The sequence below is a fragment of the Anarhichas minor genome, unplaced genomic scaffold (genome assembly GCF_050575085.1).
Source record: "Anarhichas minor isolate MPS153535 unplaced genomic scaffold, ASM5057508v1 ptg000011l, whole genome shotgun sequence".
NCBI classification, from domain to species: Eukaryota; Metazoa; Chordata; class Actinopteri; order Perciformes; family Anarhichadidae; genus Anarhichas; species Anarhichas minor.
In genome coordinates, this window is record NW_027466457.1 from 9389765 (window position 1) to 9395752 (window position 5988).

A 5988-nucleotide genomic window follows, 5' to 3' on the forward strand; every position below is an offset into this window, starting at 1 on the left:
CTCCGTGCTTTTCACAAACCCCGGAGCAGCAAACAATTTAAGAGCTGGGCATTACCGTAATAACCGGCGCTCTCACAAAAGCGCACATTGGATTATATATACCGTAATACATGAACTGGCATTATTTTCCACACTGCAGAAATACCCTGTTACAAGTAAAAGTCCTGCATTCGAAATCCTACTGAAGTAAAAGCAGCTATGATAGTTATCAGCATCAACATATTCAAAGTACCAAAAGTAAAAGTAAACCTACTCATTATGCAGGACGGCCCAATTGTAGCTGGATGTATATAAAAGCACTGGATTATGATTAGTGATGCATTAATGTAGGCTACATCACTCTAATGTTGTTAAAGGTGGGCTGATTTCTACTGCTTTATATTCAGCCGGGTATTTTAATAATCCATAAAAATCCATCATAAATGTGACCAATTGGGCTTTCATGCAAAAGCCCAATATGTCACATGTTATATTAATCATCTAAATCTGCAAAGTTACTAGTAACTAATGATGCCAAATAAATGTAGTAGAGTAAAACGTTCTGATAGTATACTAGATGTATAAAGCATAAAATGGAAACACAGGTACCTCAAATTTGTACTTAAGTACAGTAAGCTACGTAAATATATGTACTTTGCTACATTCCGCCACTGACAAGGTTTCTCACTGTCACTGTCGTATACCTGTATTCAAAAAACCTTGCTGTATGTAAAATACATGACTAACTAAATACACTCCAATGAAATACAATTAAGAATCATTATGGGTAATGGTGAAGGTAAAAAATGTTACATCTACCTTAATTAATCCCTGTTTGAAAGCACGACCTGTCCAGCATGTTAAATGACCTAAATCAAACACACCCATGACGCACAGGCGAACAGGTCAATGAGTTCTGGGAAGTTTAATGAGTGATATCCCCTCTGAACCTTCCAGACGGTCCCATTTTACATAACTGTTGGAGGCTCACAAAAGGGGGGGAAAATACAATATTTCACATAAGTCCAAGAAGATAGAAAAGTTGTAAAACAAATGTAAATGTGTGTAACATAATTTATTTTTTTGTTTTCCTCCTTTGTACCATAATCATCTCACAAATCCCCTAGATTTATCTTGTGACCCTGTGGCAGGGACTTGACCCCTCCTTGGGTTGGGAACCACTGAAATAAACTAAATAACATGGCTGCAAAAAAATGCTCACTCACTGATGCAATAACAAACTACTATCATAATATATAAAAAATATCTCAGTCAAAGGGTCCATATTTCTGCAGAGAACTCACACTTGATGAGTGGCACCTGAACTAAAACCGACACCAGATTGCAGACATGATGAAAAAGTTTACTCTTGTGAGAAAATGAGCTGTGTAGAATTCAACACAGTGGTTTGAGAATCATAATCTTTGTTCGATTGTGCCAAAGCAACTGAGAAAAACTGTCGGATTCAGTGCGGGCATCAATCAGTAAGCAATTTGCTTCTACTCAAAGGTAATGGCTTGAATGTGATACTCACTCCCTTTCACAAACATACGATAGCCCTGAGGTGCAAACCATCATACATACCAGAGTGTATGCCTTAGCAAGTTGTGCATATTTGGATTCATTGCATGTATTCTTATTAATGTTCCTCAGGCTATTCCAATGAAGCACCTTTGCCTGTTAATAATGCATACATGCTGCTGTACTTTTGTTGTGTATATAGAGTAAGAGTATGGTCCTTGTTCATTTTTTTCCATCCATCTATCTTTTCAGAAAACAAATGAACAGTTGGTGGAATAAGTGGCTCCTGCTTCCTTATTATGTGCTCGGTGTTTCAACATCAAGCCTTTCTTAATATTGCAGAACAGTTATAATTTGCAGCCTTCTATTTCCACACTTTGTCTTCAGAGTGCGAGTGGATAAGGCAGGGTTACTTGTCTTTAATTGCTTTTGTAACAGCATCAAGGATGTTCAGGTGCTAATAAAACAAGCTCCCCGGCTTTGAACAGAGGTGCTGAGTTGGTGTTGGAGAAAAGGTACTCTGTGGGTTTGCTAGCAGGTGCAAAATTAAAGATGTGGGAGGGTAAAGGTACGCGGCGATAACTCACTGTACACACAGTTTTCTGAAAAACATCATACTGCACTGTATACTCCAACTGAAGGTTCAAACCAAATACTATGTGACTCTGATCTATTTTGACACCAAGACCAAATCGTAATTTTGTGTTCTGGTTTAGGCTTCTTTCATATAGTCCTATATATTGAGACAGTCAGACAGCAACAGTGTCACATTTCTAATTTGCATGTCAGAATTTTGATGTGACTCTTTGCTCAGACTGAGGTGAACTGTGATGAAGGTGTTCAGTGGAGGGACAGTGAGACGTATTATAGGAAAGTTGCTTCATTGCAGGAAAAACTAGCAAGTGCATGATTGTCAGCCTGCAAAAACAGATGGCTGGTGAATGTGGCTGCTGCAACAGTAAAATAGCTTAAGACTTGAAAAAACAAAGTGGCTAGATGAAATATGAATTTTATATTGACTTAGACAATATTTTGCACACAAAATCCAGCTACGAGCCTGTTGAGGAACATGTCAACATGATCCATGCTCAACATTTCATTTCACTTGAGCATCAATTCTTTGGTAGTATTCTTATTCTTATATAGGTCTGTAAACATTTTAGTTAAGATTTAGTTTATTTCCTGTTTTATTTTGAAATTCCCTGCCTCCTGTGTCCTGTGGTAGTTTGACTTTCTGTCCTTGTGATTTTTTTCCCTCCTTATTTCTGTGATCCTTGTGCTGTATCATTAGTCTCCTCAGCCTTGCTCTGTTCCCTTGTGTTTCTTCCACCAATCAGCTTTCAGGCTGCCCACCTGTGTCTTGTTGTCTGATTAGTTTCTTGTGTATTTATAGTCCTGTCTTTTGTCTGCAGGTTGTTGATTTGTCTGCTATGTTGCTGTTGATTAGCTCTTGTGCACATGTGCATCAAACAAATTTCCCCCTGGGGATGAATAAAGTATCTATCTATCTATCTGTCTATCTATGTCCGTTTGCCTGGTCCTGTTTCGCGTTGTTTTGCCTGTTGGATTTTCAGTTACTCATTACTCAAGTTTTGTTTTGGATATTTCTTTATTAATATCACACTTTATCATCCTTCTGCTACCCATGTCTATCTGCAGTTGGGTCCATCTCCTGTTGCCTTTCTGCCCCTATGTGACATATTGTAAGGTTGACCAGTGGTGCTTTTGAGATATTGAGAGATATTGAGAGATCTTTGATAGATACATTCATCAGTAATGTGCATAAAATGACTAAGTGTGTAAAGGTAAATGATAGAACAAGTAAAACAGTCTTGGGAGTTCAGAAAATTAAATCACCTTTCTGTAATGCAGCCTTTAAAACCAGAAAAAGACATCCTTTATGCCATATAACAATATCCAAAATCTAAAATGAGATCTATCATATCACGATACCGATATTATGTTATATTGCCCAGCCCTATTTCAACATATATTTTTACACAACAAATGGGTCTTGTTAATAATCTCATTCACTGGAATATTGGACATTTGAAATCAGGTCTGGGGTCTTGTTTTGGTTCAATTTTCACCCACCTGCATGATTATGACATCCACCCGTCAGTGGTTTATCAGGCCATCGGACATTCAAAAGAAACAGTGACATTTGAGAGGGAGCCATGATCGCGGTGGTTGAATGTTACAGGTGATTGACAGGCAGGGGCAATTTGGTAAGATGGGCATAGAAGGTTTGGTCAACTGGTGTGAGAAGAGATGTGTGGGCACATTATTAGGGAGAAGACATTCATTCATTCAACATTTACTCATACAGAGTGGTCAAGTGAGAGAAGCCCACTGTGTTTTGCATGTGTGAACCTCCAGAATGAGCCGCTACCTGTGCTGTAGAAAATAAATTGCCTGTTTTCCTGGTAGTGCTTTATAAATGTATTCTGAGGAGTGCAGGTCTCTTCTAACTAACAGAGAGGGGCCAACCTACATTCCTGTTCAAGTCACAGTGATGAGCTCTTCTCCTGATCTGAATCTCAGAGCGCTGTGAAGTGTAGATGGTGGAGTGTGCATGTAAATCATATCGGCAACATCCAGTGCTGACAAGGTTGTAGACGGAATTGGGTTGAAAGACATGAGGGATTGAGGAAGTTATATTTTCACTTTTATTTTGTTTATTGTGACATTTTTCAGTTTGTACCATTTTTAGCCTGCAGACACAGAGACGTTCACATGTGCTGTAAGAGAGTTGAGCAATGAGCAAGAAAGTATGGGCTCTAAGAAAGGGTCTGGTTTGTGGGAGGCATATTGTCTTCACCCACACTCAAACCTGTCAAACGAACAATTCTCTTCTTACACCCACATCCTGCAGCAACCAACCGGGTGTTTGATTGTTGTGGATGAAGAGAGGGAAGCATTAGAACACCTTTTGTACTCTCATAGGATTGTTATGTAAGGTATCAAGTAAACAAGGCAATATGAAAGTGCAACAAATACGTTTACTCCATGTGAAGATAAAAAAACATTTCCCCGCCGTAATGCAGGAAAATCAAGGTTTCTTGGCCATTTATTTCAACAGGCTGACTGAGATCTGGTCTGGTTGCCCTTTTCCAAAAGAATACAAAGCTTTCTCTAATATCACTTAAGAGAAGCCTCAGCTCAATCCTCATACTCTTGTTATCAGCTGTCTTACAGACATCCCACCACTTCAGCTAATCGTGTTAGACAGCCCTTCAGGCATTAGTCTTAAATTCTCCTGCTGTGCATCATCTCACTTCACATCCTCAGATTCCAGGTTGTTTCCAGAGTGTGAGATATCTCTGGCATATGGTAAGCATATGGCCTTAAAAATGTATTAAGAAAGCATATCCCTTATAATCCTCCCTTGAAGCAGGATATGCTGTTTATGAGTAAGACTGGGATATTTCTTTTATATGAAGGAAAGGATTATTTAGGCTTGTTGCCAGCGGGCTGAGAAAAATGGAACCAGCAACAGGAAGGCTGTGGGAAATCAAAGAGGTCAGCGGCTTCCTGGAAGAGAGCAAGAATCAGCCAATACTGACCACAGCCAATAATGACAGGTGTGTTGAAGCAGACACTACACAACAGGAAGAAGAGGGGTGGTTTCTGGAGAGGGGTGAAGCTCTTTTTGTTGAGCAAATGGAGAGGGGAGGTTGGGTGTATATTACCCCGGGAGATAAAGCTTTCCGTCCTCTACAGGAAACATTGTCCAAAATAGCGGTTAGTTTAGAGTACCACTGTCCCGGTGGCTGCCCCTTCTGTCACATGAAAACATAAAGATAGGGGTTGGCGAGGTGGAGCGGGGTGGAGGGTGCACGTTGAGCAGTAGCCAGCTGTGGTTTGGTTGTTTATTTATCAGAGGAATCTCCCAACAGTTGCTCAAAATGAGGCAAAGGTCAAGTATTAGCTAAATGCAGTCTCTCTCTGCCCTCAGCTCTGTATGCATGCAGGTTTTATTGACCGGGCCTCCACCAGACCGGAGAAATGCCAAGCCAGTTAATCATTTCCTTGGCTCATCCTTTACTTTGAGATTAATCTTTATTTTCTCTGTCCAATCCTAAAATGAATTACTGAACCCATTAATCCAATAATAATCATGACACAAACCAAATTACCTTTCCACTGAAGAACTTGTACAAAAAGTGAACGATGAGAGACAAGAAAACAGGAGCAGGGCAATGTCTTTGTGGAACACAATCGAGGTGTTGTCTGTTAGAAAAAGCACTGGAGATCTGCGTCCTAAACACTGCATACAGATCGCATAAATGAGTAAATTAAAAATAATTAAGTAAATTGAAATAGTCTTTTGATATGAAGGAGCTCTTCAAGGCTTTGGCACATTGTGCTTTTATGTGGGATGTAGCACCTAAGCTGTTCCTCTTATAGAAACAATGGTGTGCCCCCTCTTTCTAGTATAATTAAATTTCCTCTTTGCCTCAGCCAAGAGCTATTTTGGGAACCTGG